This window comes from Pinus tabuliformis, chromosome 2_2 (genome assembly GCF_031772625.1).
Source record: "Pinus tabuliformis cultivar Carrire ecotype Pingquan chromosome 2_2, CPIR1, whole genome shotgun sequence".
Taxonomy (NCBI): Eukaryota; Viridiplantae; Streptophyta; class Pinopsida; order Pinales; family Pinaceae; genus Pinus; species Pinus tabuliformis.
Genome location: NC_142300.1, coordinates 819233246 through 819259539, shown reverse-complemented (window position 1 = coordinate 819259539; position 26294 = coordinate 819233246).

Here is a 26294-nt window from a genome sequence, read left to right as displayed (position 1 = left end):
CAGTTACCATAAGATTGCTCCGTCCGTGTTGCAGACAAAACACTTCCTTGGCAATGCCTACCGAAATAGACAAAGGTGAGTGGCGCGGTCACCTCCACTCACATAACTTTGACGAAGGAATCTTATTCCATTCTAATCTCATTTTCCTAAATGGATGGGTGTGTCAGACTAGTCATATATCCTCCGTGGAAACCTACCCTATACCCAAGGTTTTCATGCTGAAATAGACCATGGTGCATGCCCCCTGGGTTTTAGTCATGTCCTCCTGAATCACTTGCGCTCTTCAGGTGGACGAACTGGAGATTGATGAGACATTCCTTGCATGAAAAGACCATTTAGGGATGGCATTTGACTATTAGCTATGTGTGAGCTGGGGAACGAAAGTTGGTCTACGAGCTTGACCACTTGACCTTCATGCAGAAAACACATTACTCTAAAGAGTGAGGAGACAATGGCTCCCATGCTATAAATATAGTCGCGCCCAAGGAGTAGATTATAATCTAGAGGTCCTTGGACTACCATTACGTTCATTTAAATAGTTTTCCTTCTCAACGTTATGGGAACATTGGGAAGGATCCCTAACGGTCGACTGGTTCCTTTGTCGAAGCCTGTCAGACTTGTCATCTCAGGCAGAAGCGATGGTGAGCCAAGCGCTTCCCAAGCAGTTGAGGAAAGGATACTCACAGAAGCCCCTTCATCTATGATGGTACCGACCATGATCATTTTGTAAGCTTGTACAATGATTTGGAATGGTACATTAGCTGGTACTCGGGGTCTACCTAGTAGATTCCAATCGAAGGAAACGACTAGGTTGCTTGGAGGTGGGACCGAATAGACAGCCGGATATGACTCTGAAGAACTTCCTTCCTACGGTAAAGGAACGGGTAGACTGCCCCCATGTTCATCGGAGTCTGTGTTTATGAAAATAATTTGAATGGTGTCGTTCTCATTCTCTTCGGTGATTGTGTCATCTGAAGATGGACCTTCCGAAGACAAGACTGGGTCAACTGCCGCCTCAACCTTTTGACTTTCGTCTGGTATGGATTCAATGGGTTTATCTTCAATGACAAATGCTTCGACTGACCACAATGGCATGTCGGTTGGATTTTCAACTAGTGATGGACTCGGTAAGAGTTTCTTGTATCCAGGAGGAAGCCGTAGCGGTGAAGCAGGACGGTCATCCAAGACTCTTTTAGCTTCATCTAGGAAGGGACAACGGTGGACGACGTGATCGCCTTCACACAGTTTACAAGGAAATTTACATTTCCTTTTTTGTCCAAATGCTTCGCTTTCACTAGTTGATGGTGTACTTTCAACATGATCTTCAGAGGTTGATGACACCGGATTGTGCAAACGAGGAGACCAGTCCCTTAAGATCCGAGGGATGCAAGGACAATCTTGATGATAGTGGTCTCCTTTGCAAATGACACATGGAGATTTTGGCTTGGATGGTGCAGTATGTGGATTTTCACTAGACGATGCCCGATTACCCATTTTTTCCTTCGGCTCCTTCTTCTTCTTCTCTTTCTTCTCCTTCCCCTTCTTCTCCTTCTTAGTTACTTGATTTTTGGCCTTACCAACTTTATCAAGCGAAGAGGAAGGAGGAGAGGGAGAATCGGATGAAGTAGAAGGTTGGGGGGTAACTTTAGTATCATCCAGTTGCTGACTCGATTGTTCAGGAATCACAGTGTTCTGAACGACGGTTGTCGAGAAGAGCCATATTGGCAAGCCAATCGTCAATCCTGGAAGTGACAATGTGGCCATATGAGGTGCACCAACATCTCCCCAAGAGGAGAAAGGACTAGGATTTCCTCCAAGGAAAAATCCTTGGTTGGTGGACTCCATTTTTCTCAACCTAAGATCAATGTGGGAATGGTGATATTATTCTGATTAAAATAAATTTTAGACGCTTTGACACAACTTGTTTTTTCAACTTTTAAGAGTCGAGAAAAAACAAAATATGACTCTAGTCGCCTTCGATTTTTAATGAGCCTGAAGTGACAAGTGCTAAGATGGTCCTTTTCCTTTAAGGAATCTGAAAAGGAACGAAAGAGACTACTCTGGAAATCTAGACAGAGGGACTACCAAACCAATCGCAAAACTGCAGAATACTTTTTACGGTAGGGCAGTCAATCTTCCCGAATGTTGTGTTTAGTGCATTACGATCGATAGGGCGGCAGACACGGCTTCCTATAGATAAAGGATATAGCCTATTGTGGTCTCCCAATATATAATCGACGGTACGTGGGAGCACAAGTCCGTACTGGCACTTGTCATCTCAAAGAGGAGGAATCACCCAACCAACAGTGAAAGCGACAGTTACCAAGCTTTACGACCCCGGAATATGTCTCTAGCCTAGACTTCTAAATGTTGTGCGTTAGGTTCCAAATCATTTTTAGGTTCATTGAATTTATTTTACAGTTGATCTTTCTTAAGAAAGTTTCCTTTCAAGTTCACCGTGTGATGTAGATATACAATTCCTAAAATGCAATCTAAGATGATAAACAATCGTTTAATCTTCTTTTTTGCAATGAAAATCCTAGCTACTAAAGAAAGAGAGACAATATTCTTTCAACATAGAGCAGAGAGCACACACTAGATGCATTGTCCTAAATCAAACCAACAAGTAGTATAAATGCAAATGCACATGCATGTATTTGTTTTCAACTTTCTTAATGTGTGAATGACAAGAAGAATGCTAAGTACAAATCTGAACTATCTTTTCAAAGCGACAATACTAACAAATTTCTCTTCAAAAACGAAAGGAAGATAACGACGACACTTTGCTATTTTGAATTGAAAACTGCTTTCGACACTTGAAAAACTACTAATTCAAATCAAATACAAGAGTAACTGTATAATCAACCATCAAGAACAATAGAATTCTTTTCTTTGACTGAAAACGACACTTGCGACACTTTCAAATCAAAAGACGACAGTTTGATTATGCTACTTTTTGTAAAAGAGAACTGTAAATGGCGCACAATACATAAAAACATTCACAATTATTTGTACTATGGAGGCGGAATCATGCAAAAGAAGGGAGTTTCTACAGTGGTATACTGATCACAGATAGCAAAACTCCTGAATAAAGATGAAGAGAGTGAACACAGAAACCAAAATCTAAGAGCATAAGAGGTCTTGTCTGATCAGCGCACCTGCAACACAGGGAAAGTGCGATGTGGCGCACCTACTGCACACGGGAGGTACGATGCATCCAGGTTCCCAAGAGGAGAAAGTGGGATGGTCCAGGGACGAGACTTAAACTTGGTTCCGAGTCATAGTTTGCAGCTTAGTTCAGGGATTTAGGCCGAGCTAATGATGTTCAGTAAATATAAATCACAGGGGTTGATCTAATTAGGTTACTAGAGCCACCACTAGGGCAATTAGAAGGTCTACAAATTGATTGTTCAATTTATAAACAAAACCTGGAGATAGATTGAAGCAACATTGATCTACTTTGCACTTGCATAGCAAATGCAGTTCGAAGGCTAGCTGGATTGACTTCAGGCTCCGTCTGTAAGTTTATAAAACAAACAAATATAGACAAGCAAACAATCTATTCGATCCCCAGTAGAGTCGCCATTTTGTTATCGGGAAATCTAGTGTCCACTCGGAGCTGCTAGTCCCACTAAGACTGGTAGCTATCTTAGAAACAAACAAACTAAAGCTACTTTTTCTTTCCTTTATGAGAAGTAGATAAGAAGGGAACAAAGGACACCAACCTCAGTCTTGTGCTTAGTTCCTTGCTTAGTTCCTCTCCCTTCTGACAGATCCTTGCCACTTTGCCTTCGTCTACCCAGCTTCAAAGAGCACCTGTGGAATCAAAGCAGCATAATACTATCGAAGAACAGAGATCTACAATCATAAAAAATATAGGACCAGATATATATTGACCACACAAATGCATATATCATCAAACACACAAGAATGTGGAGGAAAACTTGAATAGCTTTATTAATATCAAGAATAGCAAAGAGGATTACAACCAATTGTTCTGACCCAGTGTCATCCTCCCAGCATGAAAGCCCTTCTTCACCTCATGAAAAGCTTAGATCACCCAACACTATGATATTCCACCAAGAAACCAACAACACTTCCTTACAAGATACAAAATTCCAGCCTCCGAATCTCTTGGATGAGGGATCCATATATAGATGATTGCAGGGGGGTGAGTCAGCTTCTAGGATTTTGATTAGTGTCTTCTCTCTGATAGTTCTTGATTCCACTTGGAGATTGATGATCTCTTACTCATCCCTGGGTGAATTCAGAGAGGCAAGTGTCACAGGAGAAGTTTCTGGAAGATTCCATGATGATCCACCTTGCAAACTGTCTCTGCCATTTGTCTACTCTCACCCATCACACCCTACAGAAGGGATTTCCAGTATGCATCGCACCCTTTTTCACTGAGCAGGTGGGATGCATCACACCCTCTACACTGGGCAGTCTGTATGGTCTAGCTTTGACCAGTTCTGAGCAGTTTTCTGTGGAGAACTTCTGGGAGATGATGTAATCAGCTGACCTTGTTCTTTTAGGGTGTGAAGCAACACTTTTAGGGACTTAGGAGCCCTTGGTTTATGGACATGTATCATTGGGGTTCCAGTGCCCAAAAATGTCTATAACACTCCAACATTTCCTTCAGTTGCAATTTCAACTAAACAAGATCACATATGCTTAGGTAATAATGAGTTTTCATTTTTGGCATTGTTCCCTAGATCAACTCGATAGTGATATCAATGTCTCTTTTTGGTGATAGGCTTCGTAACTCATCTAGGAACACATATTCATATTTGTTTAGTGCAAGGTGAATTACGAATGGGTTTTTTTTGTCTTATTTTTCCCCAGACTCATGAATAGCGTAGATTGCACAGCCTTTTCTACTACAATACTGACATGAAGTGAAATTAATTGCCTAATTGCAATCATCCTCTTGATCCCTTGTAGAATTATCTCTTTACCGTCATCGTTGAGACATTCCAATGCCTTATTATAATAATCAACCTTGGTCCTATGGGGTGCCAACCAATCCATACCGATAAAAATATCATATAACCCTAATGGCAACAAATTTAGTTTAGCTAAGGTGGTCATGCCACCCAATTCCATAGGTATGAATTAGCCAAGTCTATGACTCGTCTCTTTGTCCCAATGGCTAGTTGAACAAGCCATGATTCCTCATGGATTTTCTTTGGAAATTAGCATTTTTCTAAAATCCTAGGGTTGATATAACTATAGTTTGAGACTGGATCAAAATTGAGACCAGTAATTTTTGTTACCATACCTTCCATTTGAATAATTGCAACATGTTGGTCTACTTGTCTATTGTCAAGTGCAGCATAAATCCTGGGTATCCTCTAGGCCACCTCATTCATAGTTGTTGCCTCTTGAACATTGTATAGTTTCATGCTATTCTACTACAACTGAGGATAATTTCTTCACAGGTGGTTCTCTCCATGTGTCTAGCTTGCATAGGCTTTCTCCTAGACCCTTCATCATCTTCATTCATTGATTTCCGAGGTTCATTTCTACTGATGGTGGAGTCTTTTTTATGTTCATTTTTGGTGGAGGCATTAAAATTTCCATTATTTCACACTTTTTTATATCCTAAGGTATTTTTCCCTTTTCCTTTGAGGTTCCCCATATATTTCTTCTTCTAGCTAGTCTCGACTTCAATCTTATGCTTGGATTGTTCATAGTAGTGCTTGGTCGTCCGGATAACTACCTCTGGTGTCGGTTCATCAAAATCTATTTTGTTCTGGTATGCATGTGGTAACCTGTTTATACATCTAGGGATCTTAGTCTTATCATCCATAATATAAGGTACATACCTCAATATTTCTAAGAATTTGTTGGTATATTCCTCAGGTGTCAGCTATCCCACATTTTCTTCATAGAATCCTTTACCCATACTAACATAATATTTCTCTGAAAGGTACTTATCCTGGAAGTACTTTTCGAACTTCCTCCATGACAACTCCTTTTCTTTAATATCTTTGATTTTATTTAGATCTTCCCACCATATATCAAACTTTCCTTTTAAGTTGAATATTGCCAACCTAGCCTTCACGTTCTCAGAATAGTAATAAAATATAAAGTACTCTTCATTCCCAAGATCCAAGCCTCTGCATCTTTCGCTTTCTTCACTTCTCCATCGAAGGAAGGAGGCTTTTCTTTCTTGAAATCTTCTTACAAGGGCTACTCTTGCTCCTTTGATGACAATGTCTCATTGGTGCAATTCCTGATGATTTTTCATGCCTACTTAATTCTCTTTCCAGAGTGCTAAGCAGGAAAATCCCTCCTTTTGCATACATTTGCCTCTTTCTCAACTTGCTGCCCTCAGCTCTATTAGTATCCATATTATGCTTTTTGAATTTCTGACTGGCTAAGATTGGACTTGTGCCTGCTTAGATAGCTGGCACTAGGCTCCGACTGTCTTTGTCTTTGTATTCCTTCTTGCGTTAAAACAACACCAATTCAATTTCCTAAGGCATCACATTCCACCATAAAGGTTTTTGTGAAGTTTGGAGTAGCTAAAATTGGAGTTTGGCACACTTCCTCTTTAAGATGTTCAAACGACTTAGTTTCTTCTGGAGTCCAAAAAAAATCATCTTTATTTAGTAATGTTGTTAGAGGTGTTGTTATTTCCCATAATTCTCAAAAAACTTTCAATAATACCCTGTCAACTAGATAAATGCTCGAAGCTGCTTTAGGGTTGCGGGGATATTCTATTCCTTGATGGGTTTAATTTTGTTAGGATATATCTTAACACCTTCATGAGATAGAATATGACCCAAGTATTCCACCTCTTATACCCCAAAGAAACATTTGGAGGTTTTTTCATACAATTGTTTCTCCTCTAATAGTTTGAGCACCCTATCAACATGATGAACTTGATCCTTCCAAGAATTGTTGTAGATTAGCATATCATCAAAAAATACTAATACAAATTTTCTAAGAAAGGGTTTGAAAATTGAATTCATCAAACCTTGAAATGTGGAAGGTGCATTAGTAAGGCCAAAAGGAATGACCAAAAATTCCTAATGACCTTCATCAGTTCTAAATGTTGTTTTCAGAATGTATTTTGTCTTCATTCTAATTTGATGATATCCTGAATGAAGATCCATCTTGGTGAAGTAAATTTCTCCATGTAATTCATCCAACAATTCATCAATGATAGGAATGGGAAATTTATTTTTAATAGAGAGCTTGTTGATCTCCCTATAATCCAAACACATATGTCATGATCCATACTTCTTATGTACCAATACTACTAGAGAAGAGAAATAACTTTGGCTAGGTTGAATTATTCCTGCCTCTAGAATTTATGCAACCTTACATTCAATTTCACTCTTTTTGGCATAGGGATATCTATAAGGTCTGGTGTTTGGAGGAATTCTTCCTAGAATCAAGTTAATAGCATGATCATGAATAAGTGGGAGGCCTATAGGAGTCTCAAATAACTTGGAATGATTGTATGAGATTCTTTAGAGATGTGGAGAAATAGATGATTTTGATGTTTGAACGTCTAGTGAGAAAAATTGTGTAATTATGACTTGTTCTTCTTTCTTCAAAAGATTTTTCATGCCATTAGAGCTTATTATCTTCCTTGGTTTCTCTGTGATGCCCCTTAATTCAATTTCTTTTCCTTCCTGGGAAAATTTCAAGACATGTTCTTGAAAATTAAAAGCTATCATCCCCAAAGATTTAACCATTGGACTCTTAATACAACATCAACACCACCCATTGAAATGGAGAGCATTGGAATATTCAATACATATTCCCTCATGGCTAGACTGATATTATGGCACTTCCTTGAGAAATTTATACATCCTCCATTTGAAACCATCACTTGACACTCTGGTGTTGGATATAGAAAGCAATTTAATTCATTGACTACTTTACAATGAATAAAATTATGGGTAGTACCACAATCTATCAAAACTATTACCCTTTTTTCCTTGATATATCCTTCTAACTTGAGAGTTTGAGGAGTGGAAATTTCGCCAATGAATTATAATATATGGTCGGACCCATTTCTTCTTTCTATAGGGTTGGTTTCTAGTGTATATTCTCTTCTTTTTATGATTCGTGTTCCTTTTCTTCTTCATCTTCACAATCTATGTAAAATAATTTCTTCTCGGCACACTTGTGACCCTTAGTGTATTTGATATCACAACTGTAACACATCTCTTTTTCTCTTTTTCCTATAGTTGTTGTGGTGTCAACCTTGTAGGTGGTGGGAGGCTAGGAGCAACAACACTTCCATCTTTATAGTTGTGAGTGGTAATCTTCCTTGTTTCCATATTTTTTCTTTCAACTTTTCTTGCCACCTTGAATGTCGTCTCCAGTGAATTAGGTTCTTAAAGTTGAACCTCATGTTGGATGATAAACTATTCATATTTTAAAGAAAAATCATATATATTCATGTGCATCCATATGAATCCAAACCATTTATACAAAAATATGTCAAAGTTCTCATCTATATAGCAAGTAATAGTGCATGTAACCAAAATAGCACTTAGGGCAAAACATCGTTGAGCCAAACACGTTAAAAACATCAAGAAGCATGCTCTAAAATACCTTTATAGTCCAAAACAACGTGATAGTATGATATTATAGTCTACAATACTACAACTATAGCCTACAAGTGCTAATTATCAATGTCATCATTCATCATCAGAATCATCATCCTAAACATCTTCCTCACCCTCATTTAAAGAATGAGTAGCATCCATGTTTACAATGGGATTATGGGTTAATTCCCCTAGCCCTGAAGCTACTACTGGTGCTTCTAGTATATCTACCTCTACCCCATGTGGAGGTGGGTCCAAGTCCAACCAAGAAAGGTCTTCATTGTCAAATGTTGGTGCTTGACTCTCCACAACCCACTCTGATGTTGGATCAAAGTCAGCGAATACAATGTTGCTTGAATCAAGGGTTTATTTATCAATTGGTTGCGCCTCAACCTAATGTTGTACTAAATAAAAACCATGTCATTCAACCACTTTTTCTCCAAACAATTCCTCTTCTTAGTGTGTATACACTAAAACACACTCCAACTCCACTCACACCCTGAAGCACTACATGTATGGTGGTGAGCACCAGTAATGCAGCAATAATACTGCAACTCCTAGTCTACCTATTTTACTCTTATCAACCCAATAGTTCGTAATAAACTTGGAAGTGTCGGTGTTGTATGCACAAGTACTAGTTCTCACTACAGGTTGTCACTTGGTAAGCCGACGCAATATCACTAGGAGCTCAAACCAACTTCTATGGATTCCAGAAGAAGCTCTATATGTGATGAAATAAAATAAAGATTACTCTACAGATGTTATTCTAACTGCAGAAAGGAGAAATATTGAAATGTAAAGCAAACCTAGTAAACCCTGATTAACCAATTAATTCTACTTTTGCAAAAAGCGCTATGAAAACCATGGAAGGAATGCCATTACCTACTCAAGGAAGTAAACAACATATAACTATGCTATTTCTGGAAGTAAATAAGCAAAAAACATATTATTGGATTTTTATGTATTTTTATGTGAATTTGACATGCATGTAATTTATTGTGTGCGAGTGTAGCCGCGAATAGGTGGCGTTGAAGGGTGGTTTTGGGACTTGAGAGTATGTAGGATGGTGTGGATGGGTCCTAGGAGGTCTCAGGTGGCCTTATAGAGGCTTTTCCCACACTCAGCCTTCAAAAGAAAGCCTACAGGAAAATCTATAGGAGGACACAGGAAATCTACAGGAAGAAAACAGGGAAACTACATGAGGCCTACATGAGGAGGCCGAGAGCAGTTTTCAATGTTTTGAGGGTGTGAGAGTGGGTGAAAAAGGTGGATGGAGGTTGGAATGAGGTGTTAGGGTGCCTAAGGCCTACCATGAATTACCAGGAGAGAGAAATATTATTGGGTTTGCTCAAGGAGAGAGGAAGAAGTTCTATGGAAAAATGTAGGGAACTAGGGCAGAATTAGGTGATATTTGGGAGACCTATAGGGCATGGATCAGATGGGGGGTGTGATTAATGATAAACTAGCCTACTACTGGAAGAGATCTGCTTCATATAAACTGACAGTCAACCCAGGAAATCAAGCAACAAGTGAAATGAATGCATTTAGGAAAAACAGAGTTTTGCATAAAAATGGTCTAAACTATGATCTATGAAATGAAATGCTAAGAAATGTTGTAGGAAAGGAAAGCATGAAAGAATATTATTGAAAATCAGGAAGTGAGCATGAAGAAGATCTAAAGCAAAGAAAATTTGGACTATTAAAAAGCTGCAAACACTAGAAATCCTGTGAAGGAGGAAAATCTGTGTTTTTGGGGCAGCAAGAGAGTCTTTGCCTCAAATCATGGTCCCAGAGGGAGGAAGAGAGGCCAAGGAACTATTTCTAGAATTTTGAATCTTTGTTGGTCACTTCTTAACCTGTTATAGAAAGCACAAATGGAAGAAAACTACTAAATCATCAAAAGCAACCTATTTTTAACCATAAGAGAAATACATCTAATAGCAAACTAATCTACAAACTGAAACAAGGCATACAAATAAAAGTAAAGAGGAGCTTGGATGCTTGGATTGGGCCCTAACCCAAGAGCTTCAGCCCTCTGAGGTAACTCAGTGCTAGCTAAAAAATGATTCCATCTTTATTTTCAAAATAATAGCAAGATTACTTGAAATTGTCACAAAAATAATAAGCTCGAAATTTGAGCAGGGTTTACATAAGCAAAAATCAGACCCTAGTGAGGCCCTAAGCCTCTCTACTTATACAAATGAAGATACCAACAACTTCCTTAAAATCAGGAAGTCTTGGCTCCCAAAACTCGAGATAATCATCAATCATCCTTCACTTGCTCGGCTGCCTTCTAGTGCATGATTCGGCTACTTGTACTCCGAGCTGAAAGAAGGGGAATTCGAAGTGAGGAGTAATAAATGAGGGGGATTCCATCCTATAAGTCCTCTCCTCTGTCCACTTCGAGTTATTGCTGCCATTTGTCCACTGGATCCTTGACTTGACCTCGAAATCCATCAATAATATGCACTAAATACATGTTAGACCACATGGCACAATAACTAACTCAACTCACTCTATAAGCATAAATATAATCAGAAAATCATACAATAAGCTAAGAGAATGGTTAATTTGACTAGGTTAGGAGGTAAAATGAGCCCATATAATTACCCATTTATGAGGCTCATCATCACCCCCTACTGAAGGTGTTTCTCATCCTCTAAGAAACCTAGTCAATCTCCTCATCTTTTATGGCCCTAGTGGCCTCCCTAGCATCCCAGGATTCTAATTTGGTCTGCTCTTCTTTGCCATAGAATCCTTCCTTCTTGTCTATGTCCTTCCGCTCCTCCTCCTCTTCTTCTTCTCTTCTACCTTCCAGCATGCCTAACAGTAGTGGGGGACTCAATTTGAGGCCAATCTAGTTGACCTTCAGCCTCTGCATGGAGCGCTTGTACATTGGCACTCTTCTCAATGCCTCCTTCAGCCTCACAGGGGAATGATATTCCCTGGTCTGCAAACTTTGTGGTAAGGTGTTCCATCTCCTCATGCATGCATGCACACATTCATCCCCAAGTAGCCTTTGCATATCCTCAAAGTGTGCAATGGCTTGTGCCTGATTGGTGAGATATCTAGGGGCAATCTGAGGGTCATTGGCAAGCAAGTTGTGTGTGTTGATGAGTGCCATAGGATCTGATGGCTCAGCTCTTATCATTAATGGCTCATTTTGCTCCTTTATTATCAATCTTTTTATTTCTGCTGGCCTCAATTCTTCATGGTTCATCCATGAGGCCATGGCCATTAATTGCAGGTCCCCTAGTTTGGCATTGGGATCCCACACATTCATGTATATGAGGGCCATGTTGTGTAAGTAGAATTCTTTCATATTTGCTTTATCCTCTGAGGTGATTTGGTCACACAAATCCATGAGCTTTCTGTAGTCTTGGAAAGGCATTGTGCCTCTTTGTGCCAAAGTCTTTATTTGGAATTGTTACCATTGGTCCTTTAGATAGAGGCCATAGGATTTTTCTGGTGTTCTGCATTGCAATTCCTCCATGGATAAGCTGGTCATGCATGCCAGTTGGGTCTCTTTCTCTTGCAGCTGCCTCCTTAGCAATTCATTTTCTGTTTCAAGGTGGATTCTTGTAATTGCTTCCCTGTCTCTGAGAGCACTCAACTCTTTGCCCATTTCCCTAAGTTTTTTTTCCATATGGCTAACATCCTCAACTCCTTTGGATTTGCTATCTGCATCCGCCTATGTGTTCTCACTCTTTCTTTCTCCAATTCAAAAAATAGTGGAATTGCAAATTTCTATGGGATTATCCTTCCTCCCTCAAGTAGATTGTAATAGGAGGAAAGGATAGGCTGGGGATCAAGTTCTTGTATCTCTTGTGCTTCCTCCTTCACCTGTGGCTATCCTTCTATCCTTTTCACAAGCTTTTGGGTCTCTTGTAGTTTTGACAGTGTTTCCTGTAGAACTGTCTGAGCCTCCTGTAGGACTGTTTTTGGGTCCTATAGTATTTCCTTTTCCTTCCATGTGGAAGATCTAGGAGTCCCCCTTTCATGTGTTATAGGTGTCTTGGAAGGAGATTCTTTCCCCTTGGCAAAGGGTGAATCTTCAATGGTAATTGGCACTTTTGAAGAGGGTTGAGGTTTGTCCTGTTTTAAGTCTTGTGCTCTTCCTAGCCCTAAAATACATGGAGGTCTATCTTTTCCTCTTTTGCTTTGGCTTGATTGGTGTATTGAGGGTAGTGAGGGTAGTTTCTTCCTCCCTTTCCAAAGTCTCAGGGGACTCTTCTCCTTGTTCTTCCTTCTCTGCCTCTTTTTCTCCTTCTTCTGTCTCTTTTTCTATCTCTTCTTGCTCTATTTCTTCATCTCTCTCCTCTTCTATTTCAATTCCTTCCTCCTCCCTTTCTTGTTCTGCTATGTCACCCCTGGCTCCACCTTCTCCCCCTTGTTGTTCTTCCTCCTGACTACTAGTAGGGCTGACATCATAGGTCAAGGCCTTTATGTCATCCTCAGTTGTCATGTTTCGGAAAATTTCCCATGCTATAGGGAGTGTAAAGGTATGGAGGGCTTCCTCTACTAGGATTTTGATTAAGCCATGGTGAGCTAGCTACTCTGAATTTCCTACTTGTACCTTGGTGCTGGAGTCAATGAGGGACTGCAGGAGGAAGTAAGGGATACTGAGCTTCTGAGGTGCTAGATTGTCCATGCCATACCTTAATTCTTAGAGGATTCTAAAGTGATAACCATAAACAATGTTGTACCTCCCCTCACAGGAAATGTATTTGATTATTTGATGGCTAACCCCATCCCATGGATATGATATGCTAGCCCTTCTAATGCCATTTTTATCTTCAAAAGGGGTTTCATTATTTTGGAAAAAGTTGTTCTTGGCAGCCTGGATAATTGGTTTCTCATCTTTACTCCAAGGCAGCCCAAGAGGAAGGGTAGTGACCCTACTGATAAATTAAGGGGTTATCTCCATGGAAATACCTCTAATGATGACAGTGGCATGAGCTCTTGTGTGAGGGACTAGAGAGAGAGAAAACTCTTGGGAAATTTCCTCACCAAACCCTCGAAATTTCTCAAAGAAATTCATCCAGTTTTCCCTTGTGAAGATGTCCACCACTTGAGGATGTGCATGGAGCCTAGTGGAGTTAGTGGGCTCCTTCCTCATAAACCCTCCTGTCATATTATCTATACTCTTTTGGAAAACCAAATATGGAGGTGGAGACAAAGGATTTTGAGAAAAACAGAGAAACAAAGGAGACTGTGTTTTTTTTAAATAAGCAGAATTTTTTTTTTTATGTATATTCTCCTCTCCTAAATACTTACTTCCTTCTCAAATTGAGACCACTTCTTTCATATATTGATATTCAACAGGGGGCATGCATGAATCCTACCTCTTCAGACCGAAAATCTTTCTAAAAATTGTGTTTTCTTCCTTCAAAACGATTCATTGCCCCTCCTATAGAAGCCTGTCATCCCTCCTGTAGAAAACTTGTAGGTGCTCCTATAGAAAACACCGAGAGCAAGAATATGGGAGAGATCGATGGAGGAGGATGGTTACGAGGCTGTGGGGGTACAAAGAGGCTGTTGTAGCTGAGTTACGAGGAGAGAATGAAGGAAAAGGTGGTGAGAATGCTTAGGGAGGAGTACTTATTACCCTTTATGGATATTTTCGGTGATGAGTGCTAAGCTGGCAAGGTATACGTTGGCCATATTCAGACCGTTGGTCCCCACCTACTTGGTCATCATGGCCCCTCCTCATAATCATCCCTCATTATTGCATCGGAGTTCACACTTCCTCCACTACCTGTCCTTGGCATCTTGTGCTGGAGTTGACTGTGCGCACATGTGGGTGACATCTCGGATGAGTGGAGTCAACTAGATGAAGGTGGCCAAGTTAACTGGCCACCTTTCCCTCGTTCAACCTCAACCATCTCGTTGCTTTTGCATGACTTCTAATTACACAAATGCAAACAGAGGAGTGACTTAGTTACTTACCTGTGATCCGAGTGTATTTGTTGTGAGGTGTTGTGGCTTTCTCTGCTGCATGCCTTTATTTCCCTTTTTGCATGTTGTCTCTGCTTGTTGATGTGTGGTTGTGTGCTTGTGCAGGTTCTTCTCTGGCTAGATCTGAGCTTCAGGTGCCTTTTCAACCTTCATGTTTGCACTCTCTTGTTGTTGATGCTAGATTTCCATGGATCAGCTGCTACAGGAATTCCTATAGGAGCTCCTGTAGCTACTTCTCCCCTTGAAACTTCAACTTCTTCCTATGCTTGGAGCTCGAGGATGATGCTAGAGGTGTAGATAAAGATGGAGAGGTAGGAGGTATGCTTCAGGTGAGGTTGATGGTGCTTTTTCCTCTCTTTTTTTTGTCTTTTTTTTAACTGAAAAAACTGTTTTTCTGTGTTTTTCTTGGACATGAAGAAAAATGATGCTTGGGGTGTGATGTTTAGAAATGATGGAAAGGAGGTTTGAAGATTGTAGGAGGGATTATAGGTTCTTCATGAACCTTCTTTGTCTCTCAAACTGCCTTCTGTAGCCACTTCTGGCTCTCTGTAATTCCTATGGGAGCGTCCTGTAGAAAACACAGAGCCCCCTGTAGAAAACACAGTTTTTGAAAAATAGGTATAGTGGAGTGAAAGAAATGACAAAAATGATGGAGGAAGGTGTGGAGAATATGAGATGCGTGCTGGTATGAATGTTAGGGTCCCCTTGGCGCCTTCTTTTTCTCCCTGTAGTCCTCTTGCAAACATACAATGCAACAAAAAAAATCATTTTCTTTCTCCTTTTTTTCTCCTTTTTTTTTGAAAACAACTAGGGCGCCTCAGAGAGGTTTTCACCCTAATTGCTTGCCCTGGGTGCCTCCAAGGGAGGTTTTCGCGTAGGGATCTTATTCTTTTTTCCTCTTTTTTTGACATCACCGAGCTGCCTCAGAAGAGGTTTTCAACCCAAAGATGGGATTCAAGCGCCTCATGGAGGTTTTCACTTGAGTCCTTGTTTTTTCTTTCTTTTTTCTTTTCTTCAGTGAGTGGGTGAAATGGAAGCTAATACATGCTCCACTACCATCATTATTTTATTCAAATCTTCGATGAAATCTCGCTTGGAGAGGGGTTTCTTGTATACCTTCAACCGATGTCCATTGACAAGCATGGGGATGGCTTCATCATCAATGGTTCTAATCAGAACTAAACCATTATCATTGCATTTATCCACAGTGTAGGGTCCCAACCATCTTGTCCTCATCTTGCCTTTGAAATCCTTGTATCTTGAATCATAGAGTAGTGCCCAATCTCCCTCTTGGAATTGCTTCTCCTTGATATTTTTGTCATGCCATATCTTTCTCTAAAGCTGAACTACCTCTGTATGGAGAAGGGCTTGCAATCTGTATTCATCCAATCCATTGAGCTAAAGTAATCTCTCCTTCTGTGCATGGTTGAGGTCTAGGTCCAGCTGAGCTACCATCCTTAGTGTATTGAACTCAAATTATATTGACAACAAAGCCTTCTTCCCATAGACCAGTTCATAGGGTGTGAACCCGATGGTGGTCTTCCATGTGGTGTTGTAGGCCCAAGTGGCCTCAACTAATCTGTCTACCCATTTTTTTCTGCTACTACTCACTACCTTGGTTAGGATCACTTCCAGTGCTCTGTTAGTGACCTCCACTTTCCCATTGTCTTGTGGACTGTAAGGGGTGGAAGCCCTATGATTGATCTTATGATGTGTGAGCAGGTCTTCAATCAGTTTGGAAGTGAACTGACTACCTTGATCTATGACCAACTCTCTCAGATACCCGAACTTGTAGAATATGTTTTCTCTCAAAAACTCAGCTACTTTTTCCTCTATCGTTGCTTTGATTGCTTTTGTCTCTACCCACTTTGTCAGGTAGTCGGTGCACACAATGATGTATTGTTTCTGTTTTGAAGGAGGGCTGATAGGCCCCACAAAGTCCATGCCCCACTTCTCAAATGGCTCAAAGGTCACTTGAGGTTGCATGGGCATATCATCCTTTGGAGTATGTTTCCCCATCCTCTGACACCGATCACACTGGCTTGTATATCTTCCTCACATCCTGATGAAGAGTGGGCCAGTAGTAGCCTGCTTGCAATATCTTGAAGGTAGTTCTTTTTGCTGCAAAAAAACCTCCACAAGGCCCATCATGACAAGTCAGGAGGATGTCAAAGACTTCCTACTCCCTGACACATCTTCTTAAGATCTGATCTGGGCCAAATTTGAGGAGATTTCCTCCAATCCAGGTGAAAAGGGCGCTTTTCCTTACTATCTTGCTCTTCTCTTTTGAGGATAGGTGTGGTGGGAACTGTGCTGAAACTAAGTAGTTTGCTATATCAGAAAACCATCGAGAGAGTACTGATATAGCAAACAGATGTTCATCTGGCATTTGGTCATCAACTATTCCTTCTTCACCTGCAGGCAAATTTACTCTAGAAAAAAGTCTGCAACAACATTTTCTTTACCAGGCTTATCAATAGTGGTCAAATGAAACTGCTGCAGTAAAAGAAACCATCTAATAATGCGAGCATTTACATCTGGTTTTTTCATTAAATATCTAAATGCAGCATGATCAGTGTGCACAAAGGTTTCATAGCCTGTGATATAATGTCTGAATTTGTTTAAGGAATGCACGATAGCTAGGAGTTCCTTCTCGGTCACTGTATAGTTTAGCTCTACCTTTGACAAGTTTTTTCTTATAAAGTATATGGCATAAGGTAACTTTTCATCAATTTGTCCTAAGGCTGCTCCTATTGCTTTGTTCGAGGCATCTGTGTGAATGTGGAAAGGTAGGGCCTAGTTTGGGCCTCCGAGAATTGGGGAAGTCACTAACTTGCTCTTCAAGGTATCTAGAGCTTCTTGACAGTTTTCTGACCATATGAACTCAACATCTTTGCCTAAGAGGCCAAACAAAAGAGAGGTTATCTTGCTAAAATCTTTAATGAATCTCTTGTAATATACAGCTAAGCTTAGGAAACTTCTGACATCTCTCACCTTTTGAGGAGGTGGGACCCTTTGGATGATGGAAATTTTGTTGGGGTCCACCTACAGTCCTTGCTGAGATATTGCATGACCTAACATGGTGCTTTTAGTCATCAAAAATTTATATTTTTCTGGGCTGAGGGATAGGTTCATTTCAATACACTTGCATAGAACTTTTCCTAGGTTAAATAAAGCTTCCTGAAAGTCAGAACCATAAGGAGTAAAATCATCCATGTATATTTCTACTGCATCATGAACTAGCTCAGAAAATATACTCAATACCGCTCTTTAGAAAGTGGCTAGAGTGTTGCACAAACCAAAAGGAAGGACTCGGTACGCAAAAGTACCCCAAGGACAAGTGAAAGTGGTCTTATCTTGGTCTTCCGGGCTGATATGAATCTGATTGTACCCACTAAACCCATCTAGGAAGGAGAAAAACTTTTTCCCTGCTAGATCGTCTAACACTTGATCTATGAAAGGTAAAGGAAAATGCTCCTTTTTAGTGGTTTTGTTCAATTCCCGGTAGTTGACACAGTTTCTCCACTTACCATTTTTCTTTGGCACTAGCACCAAAGGAAAGACCCATTAACTGTTAGACATGGGATAGATGAATCCTGCATCAAGCAATTTCTGCAGTTCTTCCTTAACAATATCTTTAAGTGCTAGATTCATCCTCCTTTGAGGCTGCCTGACTGGTTTACAATCTTCCTTGATGTATATATGATGAGTACATATGTAAGGGTGCACTCCCTTCATCTCCTTATAACTCCAGGTGAAGACATCTAGATGTTTTCTCAGTAGGCTGCACAGTTCCTTCCCTGGGAAGTGGATAAGGATGGATTGATTTTCAATGTTATTTCTGGGCCAAACTCTACATTCTTAACATGGATCGAAGTGGAGTTGGCCACATAGAGATTAGTTGAGGGGTTGTTTTGGGTTTCTCTTACTATGTCCTCTAATGGTGATACACTGGGAGGTGGATTCTGAATCAAATTTTCAGTAATATCATCATCATCTTGTTGTTTCCCCCCATGGCAATTTCTAATGCACAAAGTGGTGCAAAACAAACTTCATCCTCATCTTCCTCCTCCAACTAGAGAGGTAGATCATGTTCTAGCAAGGGTTGGGTAGGAGGATATAGGATTAACTGCTTGGACATGTGCCCATTCTTTATGGTCATGTTTCTAGCTCGACAGCTGATGTAGGCATCGGCTATAGCCAACCAGGGTCTTCTCAGAATGAGAGGATACCCAGTGAGATTTGCCTTTGGCTAGAGAACTAAGAAATTAGTAGGTACTCCCAAGAATCAATGGAGACCATCACATCTTCCACAATCCCCTCAGGGGTCACTATGGAGCGGTCTGCTAGTTGTAGCACTATCGTGGTCTTCCTCAAGGAGCCCTGGAGGTTAAGTTTTAGCATTGTGTCCTTGGTCATCACATTAATGGAAGCTCCCAGATCAATCAAGGTATGCGAGATCATTATTCCATTGATGTGGACATCAACTACTGGGCTTCCAGGGTCCAGATATTTTGGACAGATTACCTACCCCAACACCAGGTTGGACAATTGTCCTATGACATTGATGGTTGGGGCATCTCTCTTGCACCTTCCTGGATACCTAAAGCACTTCTCTTTGATCAACCTATCGTAGATAGGCACATCTTTTATGGCATGGAGAAGTGGTATCTTTACACATAGATTTTTCAATTCTCCTAGGAGTTCAGTCTCTTCTAGGGTAGGTTGGACTATCACGGATAGTCTCTCAGGAAAGGGTGGATTTGCTCTAGGTTCACTTTCCTCTTTATCTTCCTCAACCTCCCTGGGTGGAGGTTGGCTATCTAGGAGGACTTTCCTAGATCTCAAGTTAATTTCTTGAATCTCCACAACATAAGTTGGGCATGATGGTTCCCCACTAAACACTTGTTGAGCCTGCCCGTTGTTTGGGTTTGGATCTGGCTAGGCAGGTATTTGGGGTTGCTTTGGTGGAGTAGAAAGTAACGGTTGTGGTTGGGCAAGTGGTGGAGGCAAAAGAGCGGGAAGAGGGTTGTATTGGGGCCTCCACCCCTGATGAGATGCATTCCATTGAGGTTGAGGCTAAGCATAGGATTGAAATGAATGGGTGGCTGGTTGGGCATGATATTGATATGTGAAGGACCAAGGAGGAGGTGTGGACTAGGAAGGATGAGCAGGAGGGCCCCAAGAAGGTATCAAGGTGACTTGGTTGGGGTTGTAGTATGCCTAAGATGTCCCTTGCATCCCCTGCTGTTATGGTCTAGGTCTATGCGGCCTTCTTTGGTTTACGTAATAGAGCTGTTCAGTGACTCCCTCAGCCCCATGATATACAACTTTAAGTCTAGGCAAGGAAGGGCACTTATCTGTACAATGATTTTCTTCATAGACTAAACAAACTTCTATAGAGTTCAATGGGTATTCATTCCTAGGATGCCTCCTAGTGTATCTAGGGTGTTATGTAAAAATCATTTAATTTTAGGTTAATTAGACGAAAGAGCACGATCATAAGATCATTCCCTTTCCCAAAGGATGCCCATGGCGGTATATAAGCCATGGACCCTCACGGTAAGCATCATCATTCAGTTCAATCAATTATTAATAAATATTTATATGTATATATCTGTGTATCGTAGAAGTTTATACGTCATTTGGTATCAGAGGTATATGTGGAGGAAAAAGACGACACACGCCATTAGTTGGAGAAAATTTAAGGATGCATTCTTTAAAAGATTTTAAGGTGTAAAGGAAGAAGAGTTCTTTTCAACACTCATCAAATTACAACAAAAAGGAAGTGTGGACGAATACACTCAAGAATGGGATACCTTAGTAACACGAGTACTTGGTTTATCAGTGTCTCGTCTAATTCAATCATACGTCTCCAGGATTAAAACCCATTCACAAGTAGAACTTGAGATGCATGACATTACATCAATATAAGTAGCAAGACAAAAAGAAAAAATGGCCGCAAAGAAATTCGAACAAATACTATGGTCAAAACCAGAAAAAGTATATTCAAGACGAAGAATACCCCAGTCCATGGATTCAAATAATACAATGTATGTCCCACCACAACGCCGTGAAGGTGAAAAGTCTAGTGTGGAAATACAAAGGATAAAAGAAGGCAAATGCAAATGCTGTGGTGAGAAGTGGGACCCCAAACATAGGTGTGCTGAAGGAAAAGAACTAAAAAACCTATATAATTGTGAAGCAACGAATGACTCAAATAGTGAAGATTCTGACATAGAAGAAACAGAAGATGCCCCATAATTCTCACCAGAATTAGATGACGGAAGTATTCCACAAGTGTCACTATCAGCTATGATAGGTATATCACAACCCCAAACTTTAAAGTTGAAAGTACATATAAAGAAGAACAACGCAGTGGTTCTCATTGATTCTGGTAGCACACATAATTTTCTAGATGTGACCATGGCAAAGAGACTCAACATATTTTCATTTCCCTTACCAAACATGAAGGTGATGGTAGCTAATGGTAAGAAGATTGAAAAGGTAGGGAAATGCCATAAGGTCAAATTGCATATTCAAGACTTTAATTTAGAATCTTCATTCTTCATTGTACCATTAGGAGGAGTATATTTGGTCTTAGGTATCCAATGGCTACGAAATTTAGGTACTTATGCTGCCAACCATCAAGTACAATTCATAAAATTCAAATGGGGAGGTCAGAAGTACAAATTACACGATTTCCAAGCACCAGAGAATAAAATTGTATCATCATCTCAGATGATGAAGATGATTCGAAAAGGAGCACCCGCTTATGTAGTATAATTTCACCAATTGGAAATGTTAGCTGCAAATATGACCAGCGAAGAGTCACCAGAGATACAAGATCTAATTCAGAAGAATGAAAAAATATTTCAAGACCTACCTATGAAAATTCCTCCTAAAAGGGAAATTGAGCATACAATAGAAGTCAAAGCAGGGTCAGACCCCGTCAACATCAAGCCATACCGATATCCACATCATCAAAAGACGGAAATTGAGAAATTAATCCAAGACATTTTAAAGTGTGGGATCATCTCAAAAATTAAAATTCCATATGCTGCTCCAGTGGTATTGGTAAGGAAGAAGGATGGTTCATTCAGGCTATGCATTGATTATAGAGGATTGAACAAAATAACAATTAAAAACAAGTTCCCAATTCCATTTATCGACGAAATGTTGGATGAGCTACATGGCGCAAAATACTTCTCAAAATTGGACTTAAGGTCAGGCTACTATCAAATCAGGATCAGATTGGAAGACATACCAAAAACGACATTCCGAACACACGAAGGTCACTATGAATTTAAAGTAATGTCGTTTGGGTTAACCAATGCACCAGCAACGTTTCAAGCAACTATGAACGAATTATTTCGTCCACATCTTAGGAAGTTTGTATTAGTATTCTTTGACGATATTTTAATTTACAGTAAAACTTGGAAAGAGCACTTACAACATCTGGATAAAGTTCTTACACTACTAAAAGAGCATCAATTTTATGCAAAAAAATCCAAATGCACCTTCAGAAAGGAAGAAGTAGAATACCTTGGACACATTATATCCCATGAAGGCGTAAAGGTGGACCCTAATAAAATCAAAGCTATAAAAGAATGGACCAAACCTGTTAATGTATCCAAGCTAAGAGGGTTCTTAGGTTTGACTGGATACTACAGAAGGTTTATTAAAAAATATGCACATATAACTGTGCCTCTAACAAACCTTTTAAAGAAGAATTCATTTCTATGGGATGAGGAAGCAGGAAATTGTTTTGAAAAATTAACAGAATTTATGTCTAATGCCCCCGTATTGGCAACACTAGATTTCTCTAAACCATTTATCATTGAGTGTGATGCTTTCAGATTCGGTACAGGTGTAGTATTAATGCAAGAAGGGCATCCAATAGCTTTTGAAGGTAGGAAACTCAATAAAGAGAACGCCTCAAGACCACATACAACAAATAAATGCTCGCTATTATGCATGCACTAGCTAAGTGGAGGAAATATCTTTTGGGAAGTAAGTTTTCCATTCGAACAGACCAAAATAGTCTCCAGCACCTCCTTATAAAACACTTTCCGAAGAACACTAAAAAAGGATTGAAAAAATTGCCACCTTTGACATGGAAATACTACATCAAAGAGGAAAAGATAATGTAGTAGCAGATGCCTTATCCAAGAAAGATGAAGAACCAACACTACTTGCAATCAATGTTTTTGTTCCTGAATGGCTTAACGAAATTCGAAGTGAGTATGCCAAGGATCCAGAAATAACGGCAATAATCAATAACCTTCCCAACAACTCAAAATTTGAGTGGAAGAATGGTATCCTATGGTGTAAGGGAAGAATCTATCTAAATGAAAATTCCAAGTTTAAATTTAAGATACTCAAGGAGTCACATGACTCACCATCAGCTGGATATGTAGGATTCTTTAAAACTTACTACAATGCACATCAATCCTTCCTTTAGAAAGGAATGAGTTGTGATATTCAGAAGTATGTAGGAAAGTGTGACACATGTCAAAGGAATAAAAGTGAAAATATTACGACACCAAGATTACTTCACCCTTTAACATTCCAAATCAGAAATGGGAAGAAATTTCGATGGACTTTATCGAAGGATTACTAGTATTTTAAGGCAAGGACATGATTTTCGTAGTAGTCGATAGACTCACCAAATATGCTCACTTTATGGCAATAAATAAATCATACTTAGCGAAAGAAATCGCTAAAATATTTTGCAAAAACATATATAAGTTACACGGTTTTCCGAAAGTCATTGTGAGTGATAGAGATGCCAAATTCAAGGGTAATTTCTGGAAGGATCTAGCTGTTATCTAGAAAAATCTACCTGCTATTAAAGATCAACTAGAAGAAACCCAAAAAATCATCCAAATATTAAAATAAAACTTGAATAATGCAAGGAATCGTATGAAGCAACAAGCAGACCAAAACAAAACCGAAAGAGAGTTTGAAGTCGGAGAATGGGCATTTGTCAAGCTCCAACCATACAAACAATTATCCTTAAAACAGAAAGGAAAAAGCAAATTGGCACCAAAGTTCTATGGACCTTATTAGATCAACAAAAAGATTAGCCAAGTTGCGTATTCTTTAAGCCTTCCAGAGAAAATTCATGTTCACAATGTCTTCCATGTCTCCTGCCTTAAAAGGGAACTAGGCAACCATCAATCAGCGCAAACAATGCTTCCATCCCTGGATGATGATGGAAGGGTCATTCTAGAACCAGAAGGTATTTTATCTACTAGAGAAAGAAATCTTCGACATCGTACAATCAAGGAATATCTGATCAAGTGGAAGGACTTACCCGAAGAAGAAGCTTCTTGGGAGAATGAATCATTTTGTCAACAACATCCGTCGTTATGTATGCTTTGAGGACAAAGCATTCTTTCGAGAGGAAGGCAATGTTATGTAAAAATTATTTAATTTTAGGTTTATTATTTAATTTTAAGTTAATTAGACGAAAGGGCATGATCATAATATCATGCCCTTTCCTTAAAGGGTGCCTATGGCGGTATATAATCCAGGGACCCTCACTGTAAACATCATCATTCAGTTCAATAAATTATTAATAAATATTTTTATATATATTTTTATGTATCGTAGAAGTTTATACTTCATAAGGCAAAAAATGGCCAACACCCTCTCTGCTCCCTCTTGTTTTCTTTTGATATGTAAAGTATCCATTTGCATGGCAAGAGTTTGCAGCATCTCACTCTTGAAGTCTTCCAGCATGTTTCCAATTTCTCCTTTAATGGATGAGTTGGAGGAAGAGGTACTAGCTATGGGTTTACTCCCCCTACCTTTCTTTCTGGCTGGTGTAGAATGGCTTCTAAAAACAGTCTTTATGTCCTCATAGGATAGTTGGTAGATGTCTCCCCCGACTAGTAGATGGAGGGTGTCTAAAATATCTTCCCAAATTCCCCTGAGCAAGACCAACTTCAGAGACTTAGGGTCAAGTGTACACTTGGCCCTTTTGTAACTGAGTTGGAACCTCTCTTCATAGTCTTCCAGGGACTCATCACTTCTTATGGTCATTCGAAAGATTTCTTCTTTAGTATCTTTTGACCTACAATAGTCTCGATACTTGTTGTTAAAGGATTGCTGCATCTGAGCCCAAGATGTGATGCTATTGCCAGGTAATCCCATGAACCAGCACAGTGCTGCATCCTTGAGAGTAGAAGGGAGCAGTTTCAACTTTTTCTCATCTTTTGCATAGTCATAAGTTAACAGATGACAACAAACTCAAACAAGAAGGTGTCAGTATCTTCTGTAGTCAAACCATGGAAATGAAGTAGGGTGGAAGGGCTTATATTCTTCATTTTGGTGTCCCCATTTGCCTCCCGAATGGGAAAGGTACCCTTTATTCTCTCTCCATTCCCCCTAGCATTTCTGTTTTCAGCCATTGGCTCCAAAGGAATGTTTTCTTCTTCTTCTTCCCCTATAGGTTCTTCAAATATGTCTGGTTGTTCACCTAAGGGTTCTTCTTGATTGCAACCACTGAATAAGGAAGAAGGTTGGCTGTGTGAAGCAGTGGGGGTGTTGGGCAAAAATTTTCCTGAGTTATCTCTATTCCTATGAGGCATGAAAGGAAATATTTTTGGTTGGTTTTTGTTTCTTTTTCCCCACACTGACGGTAACTACAGAAACTGAAATTGATTGAACAAAACAAATTGCAACTAACTAAAATGAACTTGCTGAAATGAAATTTGCAGAATTGAAAAGGAAAGCAAGGAAATGTAGAACTGAAGGAAAAGGAATGACTAGTCTACTTTTGTTGAAATAAACTATTAGCAGAATGTTGCAATAGGAAATAGAAGAAAGCAGTAATCACATAATACTCTGACGCTTCCCTGGCAATGGCGCCAAAAAGTGGTGAGCACCAGCATTGCAGCAATAATGCTGCAACTCCTGGGCTACCTACTTTACTCTTATCAACCCAGAAGTTTGTAACAAACTTGGAAGCGTCGGCATTGTATGCACAAGTACTAGTTCTCACTGCAGGTTGCTACTTCTTCAGCTGGCGCAAGATCACTAGGAGCTCAAAAAAACTTCTATGGATTCTAGAAGAAGCTCTATATGTGATGAAAGAAAGAAAGATTACTCTACAGATGCTAATCTAACTGCTGAAAGGAGAAAGACTGAAACGTAAAGCAAACCTAATAAACCCTAATTAACCAATTAATTCTACTTTTGCAGAAAGCACTATGAAAACCATGGAAGGAATTCCATTACCTACTCAAGGAAGTAAACAACATCTAACTATGCTATTTCTGGAATTAAATAAGCAAAAAACATATTTTTGGATTTTTATGTATTTTTATGTGAATTTGACATGCATGTAATTTATTGTGTGTGAGTGTAGCAGCGAATAGGTGGCGTTGAAGGGCGGTTTTGGGACTTGAGAGAATGTAGGATGGTGTGGATGGGTCCTAGGAGGTCTCAGGTGGCCTTCTGAAGGCTTTTCCCACACTCGGCCTTAAAAAGAAAGCCTACAGGAAAATCTACAGGAGGACATAGGAAATCTACAGAGGAAAAACAAGGAAACTACAAGAGGCCTACAGGAGGAGGCCGAGAACAGTTTTCACTATTTTGAGGATGTGAGAGTGGGTGAAAAAGGTGGATGGAGGTTGGAATGAGATGTTAGGGCGCCTAAGGTCTACCATGAATCACCAGGAGAGAGAAAGATGATTGGGTTTGCTCAAGGAGAGAAGAAGTTCTATAGAAAAATGTAGGGAACTAGGGTAGAAG